The 9,579-nt window shown below is 44.9% G+C and overlaps 1 pseudogene; it reads right to left on the reverse strand.

Annotated features, from left to right (window-relative positions):
- Positions 1 to 2,114: 2,114 nt before the first annotated feature.
- Positions 2,115 to 3,075, reverse strand: LOC110306246 (N-lysine methyltransferase KMT5A-like; annotated as a pseudogene).
- Positions 3,076 to 9,579: the final 6,504 nt, after the last annotated feature.

Below are 9,579 nucleotides of genomic sequence, written 5' to 3' on the forward strand. Positions count from 1 at the left end.
GGACAGCTAGGAGCCAAGGTCACTGCCCTGGAGTCAGTGGCAGTTGGTGGGACAGCAGGAGACAAGGTCGGGGGCCACTGACCAGGAAGTGACAGCAGTAGACTAGAGCAGCTTCCAACAAGGAAAGCTTGGGGAGAGAATCCTCTTCCCTTAGGGTGTTACAGCTGGATAAAACAGGCACGCTCAGACAGTCTTCAGTGAAGGAACTCCTGCACTTTATTCCTTGTGGATAGGATCTTATAAACATTTTTAAGTGGGTTGGGGTCTAAAGGCAGATGCTTTCTATTGGCTTGCTCTGAGATGTTAGGGATGCCTCATCTGCATGTGCAGGGGCTTCAAGTGTTGCTCCTACATGACTGATTGTCACAGTCCTCTCCATGGGGTGTCATGGTCATGTGTTGGACAGGAACCTGGTCGGGAGTAGATTTAAATGCCTACCATTCTCAATTATGAGAATTGCCGGGGTTCCTAAATTATTCACCAGGTCTTCTGTCTGGTGGCATAGTCCACTACCTCACATCCTCAGACCTTTCCATACCTCAGAACTTACATAAACTTAAAACCTTTTTTTAAAATATTTTAATTTTTTTGCTTTATTCTTAAGATGACAAGTAAGTTTCAAGTTTATTTCCTTTTTTGTTTGCTATTTATATACAAAGCTAAGCCACAAACAGGTACAACCAAGACATTTTTATCTCACAGGTACACCTTCCTGTCAGATCCTCCTCCAAGTCTGACCACTGATAGGCTAGCAAAGGGTTCAGGGAAGGCTTCTTAGGTCACACCATCACGAGCCTGGGAGATGGAGGTGTTGGGGCAAGGGTAGGTTCTTATACCTGGCTCCTGAACCCCAGTCGCCTGGATTAAAGGTGAATGGTGAGTCCTCCCCAGGGAGGGAGAAGGAAGCCACCTACTCGTGCTCTCACAGGTCAAAACTGAAGCATCATCCTGGTTCTCTGCCGGCTGCCGGGTACCCTAGTATCAAACACATCTGGTGCCTGATGCTCACAGGGGTCCTAGACTGACAGCTGACAGCATCTTCATGGGATACCAGGAGTTCTGCCTTGAGAGCAGGTAGAGAACTTCCCACACAGCAGAATTAGGGTTGGGGAGGGGGTGCGGGCTTAGTAATTTCTGGTCCCACTACAAAACCTCACTTTTGATTAGAATAGGATACCATTTCAAATCTTCTCTACACAAACCAACCAGCTAAGCACCCCCTGCAAAAAAAAAAAAAAAAAAAACAGAAGAAAAGAAAACCACGTTCATTTTACTCCCTTCAAAACCTATTTACATGTTAAGTTGTTTTCTGTGGAGTTTTTTTCCAAATTTTTTTAAATTTTTTTAATGTTTTGTTTTTATTTTTTTTTTTAAATAAATTCAGTGTTCACATTTCTATAAAGAATTAATGCAGTTTCGGAAGACCTGCCCTTCTTGGGCAGGAGAACAGTGCTTTTCCTGGCCCACCTCTAGTCTGACTGTCCACCCTAACATTTCAAGGTGCCTGGACAAGCTTAAGCCTGGGGAAGAAGTCTATTCCTGGCCAGGCTGCCGATCCCCGGGCTCAGTAAGCTTTGGAGAAAGCAGAGGAGAAGACTAGCTTACTGTAAAACTTTTGCTAAAAAATATTCATACACATGAGTACGTACACCTATCAGGACGCTGAAGAGAACAAGAGCTTGGAGACAACCGTTCCAGGCTGGGAGGAGCACCCTAACACCAGCCTGTCCTTGGTCCTGGGGTGCAGGGGAGTCTTGGCTTTCATCTTGGGCAGAGCCCAACTTCCTAGTTCATGTTCAACTCCATTCTCTAAATCTGCGAGGGAAGCACAGATGTTCAGCTTGTATGCAAAGAGATACAAAAACATCTAGACTATAAAAGTTTTGGTAATATAAGGCCATCTGCTCAAGTCCACCTTGGAAACCTGTAACAGATACTTACAGACTACATGAAAAAGCATCTTTAATATACTTTTCAAAAGCATTTGAATTAGCCAAGTGTGTGTGTGTGTGTGTGTGTGTGTGTGTGTGTGTGTGTGTGAAACTCATTTCCCTTTGAGGGCGCTTTGTCCTTTGAAGGAGGCAGGGTGGCAGGGAGGCTGGGAGTCCACATGGTTAGTGCTTCAGCCAAGGGTAGGCTTCGATGGAGGCCTTGCTTCGGTCCCCATCGTCGAACAGGAGCTCCTCCGCAGCTTCGATGTCTCAGGAGGCGCTGACGAGGAGGTGAGGCACTGATGGCACTGAGGAGGTGAGGCACTGATGGCACTGAGGAGGTGAGGCACTGATGAGGTGAGAGGCACGCCTCATGCAGTTTGGTCTGGCAGTTCCCACACAGTGACTGATGAGTCTCCCCAGGCAGTTTGTTGAGTAGCATTCACACAGTAGGTTTTGCTCAGATAATGAAAATAGTACAGGTAGCAGCCGGTGAAGGGGTCCTGTGCGTACAGAGCCTCCCGCTCCTTGGCATTGGTGATTTCAATGAGGTCCCCATGGTATCTACCACGAAGTCTACCCCGGAGAACTGCTTGGTAGTGATCGCACCCCTGCCTTTGCTATCAATTAGAACAATCTTCATGCCTTCTTCTTTCCCATTCTCAGTCAGCTCGTCTATTTTCTTCCGTTCTTCAGACTGCAGCTCAGCTTTGCTCTTCCTGGAGCTCCTTCGCACAGGGTAGAGATCTGTGAATTTTCTATTCTGCTGTGTTTTCCCTTGAGATGTTTTCTGAGGGGCCTGCTTGCCCAAGAGGGAGGGGTTTTTTTCAGGGCCTGCTTAGCAACTGCTACATTGGTAGACTCACATGATGAGGCTCTGCTGCTTCGGATTTTTGGTTTGGAAAAGGTGCCAGGGGACCTCGCCTGGTATCTTTGCTCTTCTGTTCATCTGACTTCACAGCGCTTCGGATAACATTCCCAGCGTTTCTTTTCTCTTCTCCTTTCCTGTAGATTCCTGGCATTTGACCTCGTGATGTGCAACTGAGTTCTCTTCCTGAAGTGGAGAGCACATTACAGAGCATTTGTAAGCATAGATCTTTGACTGCCCAGCAAAGACGTTCTCCTGCAGCCCGGCTAGGCCCATGGCGCCGCCGCAGCTACTGCTACTGCTACTGCTGCCACCATCAGCGCCGCCCAGCGGACTCGGAGCCCTCGTACCGGGGGGGGGGGGGGGGGGGGGGGGGGGCCTTAAAACCTTTTTTTATCTGATCCAATACCATGAAACACAGGTGGTTGATTACTGAGAGCAGTCACTGCAAAGCAAGTTCCGTCCAATAAAGAATAATATAAAGTTACATCTGAAGCTTATAGGGGACCAGCCTCGACTGAGGGCAGGGCCTGAATCAGGGTGGATGCAAGAGTGGCGAAGGGAAGGATCAGACACGGACATCCGTTTCATGAGAGACGGAGCCAGAGAGGGAGCACATCTCGGTATGACTTCTCCTACTCTGACAACCTCTGTCTCTTTCAGGCATTATTTATACGTAAAATCATTTCCTCAGAAATTGTATTTATTGATTACACAGCTTTTCAAAATACATTTTGTTCTAAAGTCTTCCTTGATTACATAAGAATATTGAAAGAAGAACAAAGCAAGCTAACAGCAGTTTTATGAGAACTAAAAATTAACATTATGATAAAATCAATTTTCCTTAAACTCGACACCTTCTTCCTTAAGATTGGTGTCATAAAGTTTTGTGGTTACAGAAGTACTAGACAGGACGACTCTAAATTTATTCTGTTTCAGTTTGGCATAGATTAATTGATCAAAAGTGATTTCCTACTACATATTATATCAAAAGATAACATGGCTGTCTACAAAAGTGAAATCTCTGACCTTTATTTTATTCTTCCCTTCTTTTCTCTATATTTCTTTTATATTTGGCATAAGATCACCATCATTCTTCTTTGCTTCTTAAAGTATTGTTTATCCCCTTTGCTTAAGCAAGGGCAGTCTATCAGAAAAGTTCTGGTCTGACAAATCTGTTCAGGAAGGCAGGCAGTTCCCTGAGCTGGGATGCCTTCCTCCGTGTCTCTGTCATGAACCCTTGTTAAAATACAATTCCTAGCTTTGTTACAATTCTGTAAAGAACAGAAGAACATCGGGATTCCTAAAACTGCTTATTTTTGCCTTCAGAAAGGTACCAAGGTCTGTCATCTACTGTATGATCAAAATCTCTTTCTATTCATACAAGTTCCTTGTTTCTAAAGTTAAACAAACAACTAGCAGTTCAATTACAGTTTGTCAGCTTCTAGAATTTCCCTACGTTTTTCTTCTTTAATAATTCTCAAATGCTCTCATGCTTACTAACAAATACTCTTTAATGATCCAAATGTTTATGCAAGTAGGAAACACTCAATTTTCTACATAACTGGGGTTTTTTTTTCCCCTTAATTTTATTTTTGTTTATACCAGCTGCTTGATATCCCAGCTCTAGCTTTTGGAGAGAGGCCTTTAGCAGTGAGAAACGTAAGTATAGCAAAAGATGTGTAGCGAAAGTCCACCAAGGGCAGTGGAGAGTCAGACCAGGTTGCCCAAGCACTGAAACTTTGTCAAGCGCACATTCAGGACCCTGGGCATCACCAGGAACTTGTTTGTCCTTTCATATGAAGCCTGTCAGCGAGGCCAACCAGTCTGTGAATTTGTGTTTTTTTCATCAGGAGACCTAGTAGCTCTGGAAAGACAAAGCCTATGATATCCACTGACCAGGCAACTGCAGCCTTGAGGGAGAAGCTGACTGCCTGTGGCTGACAAACTGACAAAGCTACAGTTAGCTGTCAACACCACCAGGAATCACAGAAGGATAAATTATAGCAGGAAGTATCAACCAAATGGCCTCTGTATTGATTAAAATGACAGAGACTTACCAGCTACCTGGACAAATACTCTAGTAGGCCACCAGGATCTCAATGGCTTTGTTGTGGGACAGAGGTCATAGGTCTTCAGCTGTCATACAAGACAGCATTGCATCTTCAGCTGCTGCACAGGACAGCATAGGCCTTCAGCTACCAGACCCAGGAGGTCTTCAAGATCTTCATGTGGAGGAGGAACATGAAAAAATTGGCCTACGTTAACTTAGGCACAGTAGAGCAGTCAACCCAACAGTGTCTATAGTTTGTTCAGGGCCCTGGCAGGAGGTAAGGGGTGGGGGCAGTTTGCCCAGTGGTTAGTGTCACCATGCTCCATCTATCAAGAACCTCATGTAGGTAGTACAAATGTTTTGCTTTTTGCCCTGGACAGGAGAGTATTTGTTCCCATAGAACACCTCCTTGTCCCAGATTGGGATCCTAACAGAAGTGATGTCACAGAAATTTGCTATGACCTACCAGGGGAAGACTCTGAGGAGGTTTGCAGCTTTTCTCAGCACAGCAGTTCACACCAAGAGTTTACAAAACCAAAAGTATGCCTCAGACCCTTGAAAAGTCTCAGGGCGTGCTTCCTGAGTCAGCGCTTTAAATGCTGAGCTATGGCTTTAGAATTTGGATGGGTAGGCTGTTTTTACTGGGGCCTTGAGAAAATGTTAGTCCCATCAGACAAGAATAAGAACACTACCACAATTTTTGAGCCAAAGTTGAAGCAAGCTTTATTAAATATTCATGGACCTGGCCAGGTCCTTACCTGGGATTTGAGAGTATGGCCCTGAATTACATTAGACAGGGACTTATAAAGACAAACCCCATAGGATATACATATTTCCCACCTTCATCCAGTCAGGAACAAACATATATCCTGACTTCCTTCCTCCCCACATGTGACTAAGCATACATCCTGTACAATTGGTGCTACCATGCTTTTTTAGAGAAATGAATACATGGGGCTTATCTTACAAGAAGAGCCTCCAGCATTGCAGTAAATTATCTGTCCTCGGACAAGTGGGGTTACAGATTAGACGTGATTTTGTCTTCTATATGTCTTAATAATTAAAACATAATTAAAGTATAACTATAGTGATCACAAATGCCCACCCATGAAGTGGAAACTTAAGGGTCTTCTGGAAAGTCAGTTGTGTTGGATGGTGTTTTGCTGGGGCAAACATGTGAAGAGAGTGTTTTCCTGAAGTGGACACAAGCGAAAAGCTGTTTAACTAAGGCAGACAAGTGAAGGAACTTTTCGCTGAAGCAGGCACAAGTGAAAAAATGTTCTGCTAAAACAAGCATGTGAAAAGACATGTGATGAAGGATTCTTCGTTAATGACACACATGTATTGGTCCAATGTACATTGCGTAGTTGAGCTCCATTTGTTGCAACCCCATAGAGAGAAATGCACCAAAAAACTTCTGGTGGCCTCCCGAGGCTTCTTGCTACTTCTGCAGACTCGGGCCAATTGGCTGAGTGATGTCTGTGAGACAGACTCACACGGAGTTTTGTTAAGTCAGACTCATGTGCTGAAGCAAGACTCATAGAGGACATGTGATGTTTAGAGGGTATAAAAAGGGCTCAATGGACTGTGACAGAGGCTAAGCTTGGCTTGCTTATAGAGCTAGCTGTGCAATGCTTGTTGGTCTTATATCTTTGCTGATCTTCACTTTTCTGAAGAGACACAGCTGAGAACTTTTCCTGGCATTCCTGTTGGCCCCGGTTCTTCCTGCTGACTGGTGCTGGTTGGGCTGAGGCCTGGCTGTCCCTACTAGGTTGTGCCACCACTGCTGCTATCCCAACTGTACCAAACTAGACTGCTGGTGTTGGAGTCTGCCAAAAGACCCTCACTCACAAAGACCACAGAGACCAAGATCACTGCAAACTGCAAGAGGCTTTTTTATTGATCCAACGCATTGCCCCCCACCTCCCAGCATGCAGGCAAGAGAAGAGACCCTGAACAAACAAAGAACACACTTTTTATACCTTGTAAGGGGCAGATTTAGGCAACAGGGCTAGCTGGCTTATTCTCATTGGTATAGCAAGTGACCCTTTCAGGCATTGGTTGGTTTGCACAGGGTGACTACCTTTGCCCTAGTCCCTCACTCCGCCTGCCCTTATGGTTTTTTTTTTTTTTTTCAACATTGTTTAGTCAGCCAGCTTCCTTATCTGGTTCTGCACTTGGCCTGCTAGTATAGTTTGGAAAGTCCCTTCAGAGGGGGAAGGGGCTGGGTGGTCTTGAATTTATTTTGGATTCTACACTGGTTTATCCATGAGGTGTTTGGGACTGGACTGAGCTGCTGTTGCTGACCTGTGAACTAAACTACCAATTTCCTGACAACACAGATGGGATTTGCTTCAAAGAACAACTTCTAGACCGGTCTACTTCCCCCGTATCCTTTCTTTTCCATTACCTCTGGTGGGTAGTAGGCTACTAGGGAGGTTTAAAAAACATTATTAGGCTGGGCATGGTGGCGCACGCCTTTAATCCCAGCACTTGGGAGGCAGAGGCAGGCGGATTTCTGAGTTCGAGGCCAGCCTGGTCTACAAAGTGAGTTCCAGGACAGCTAGGGCTATACAAAGAAACCCTGTCTCGAAAAAAAAACTAAATAAATAAATAAATAAATAAATAAATAACATTATTAAAAATAGGGTTTAAAAAAATTAAAGTTACACACCCGCCTGCTGCCATGCTCTCTACCATGATATGATGGTCATAGATTCTAACACTCTGGAACTGTGAGACTCTGAATTAATTGTGTGTGTGTGTGTGTGTGTGTGTGTGTGTGTGTGTGTGTGTGTGTACATACTCATACAATCTTGGTCATGATGTTTTGTCACAGCAATGGAAAGTAACTAAGACAGGCTCACCCCTATATGAGTGGATTCAGGGCCCCTGAATAAAAAACCCCAAGCTTCTTTTGTTTGAGAAGAGCCTTACTTTGGAAATGACTCCGGTGTTATTTGTCTGCTGCAGGCAATAAACCCTTCTCTACTGTGCTTATTCTGGCTTTGTGTTTACCAAGATTCAAGCACACAGCACATAGCATTCTTTCAGTTAGTGTCAGCTTATTTTCCCAAAATGTCACTATGGGATTGATTAGAGAGCTTAACCTTCCCAGGGGGATGTCTGTCTGTAAAGGCATCTGGCTGGGAGTTAAATGCTGGATAAACTCCACTGGAAATAAAGGATTTAATGTTACTTAGATCTTGAATGAAAATGAGGACATGAAGCCAGGCGTGGCAGGCAGATTTCTGAGTTCGAGGCCAGCCTGGTCTACAAAGTGAGTTCCAGGACAGCCAGAGCTATACAGAGAAACCCTGTCTCAAAAAACAAAAAACAAAAACAAAGAAAAGAAGAGAAGAGAAGAGAAGAGAAGAGAAGAGAAGAGAAGAGAAGAGAAGAGAAGAGAAAAGAAAAGAAAAGAAAAGAAAAGAAAAGAAAAGAAAAGAAAAGAAAAGAAAAGAAAAGGAGGACATGAACACCTCCTGGGGAACGTTGAGGGGAAGGTTTTATTGTAGACATGAGGAAGAGCACAGCCAGAGGCCTCTGGAAGGGTCCAGACTGAACAATGGACAAGAGAAGAGGCAAGGGAAGAGTGAGAGAAGAAGAAGAGAGAGGGGATTAAAAGAGAGAGGGCAAGAAGACCAAGAGAGGCTCCTGCGACCAAGAGAATGCAAGGCTGAAATGGCAGGTTTGTAAAGAATGAGAAGCTGGGGCAGGAGAAGCAAAGCCCAGACCCTGGACCACAGAGGGTTAAGGTAGAGGGCTTGGTGAGAAGCCACAGGTACGGAGTGAGCTTTGCCCCAGGTTTCTCTGGGGCCTGACAGATCTCTGTTTCAAACACTAGGAAGTCTCTCTTTTAAACAACTGAAGCAGTGAGCGAAGGAAGCTTTGTCGCAACTACCTAAAGTAAGGCAGAGAGATGCCAGACCCCAGAGCCAATACAGTCATCCTCACAGGCCCAGACTGTTTAGTACTGTCTTAGCTAGGGTTTCCATTGCTGTGGAGATGCCATGACCAAGGCAACTCTTATAAGGACATTTAATTGGGGCTGGCTTACAGGTTCAAAGGTTCAGTCCATTATCATCAAGGCAGGAGCATGGCAGCATCTAGGCAGGCATGGTGCAGGCAGAGCTGAGAGTTCTACATCTTCATCTGAAGGATGCTTGTGGAAGACTGGCATCCAGGAAGCTAGGATGAAGCCCACATCCACAGCGACACACCTACTCCAACAAGGCCACACCTACTCCAACAGGGGAGCCACACCTTCTAATAGTGCCACTCCCTGACAGAACATATACAAACCATCACAGAGAGGGTTTATTTTGCTTCTTTGCTTCCACGTCCAGGTACCAGAAGGTCAGGGTAGAAACTCAGGTAGGGCAGGAACCTGTATCCACTCTCCCCAGAGCAGGGATTACATGTGCTTCGCCGTGGCCCACTTCTTTAGACGGTTTCTAGGGTCTGAACTCAGCTCCACTGACTGAGCTATTTCCACAGCCCTCTATTATCTTTATAATTACTATTGTTGCCATAGAAACCAATCACCAGTCATTTGAATTCCCAGTACCTAACCTCCCACCCTCACTTTATTCTACTGTTTAGTGTGGTCTGATGCCATCACCTGTGTGTGTAAAACGTTAACAAATATCCCAAAGTCATTGTTCTTGAGAGAAGTGGGAAAAAAGCAATAGAAAGCAGAAGAATAAAGAAAAGTTCCGTTTTAG

This window comes from Mus caroli, unplaced genomic scaffold (genome assembly GCF_978045245.1).
Source record: "Mus caroli unplaced genomic scaffold, Mus_caroli_1 scaffold_13, whole genome shotgun sequence".
In the NCBI taxonomy this organism is placed as follows: domain Eukaryota; kingdom Metazoa; phylum Chordata; class Mammalia; order Rodentia; family Muridae; genus Mus; species Mus caroli.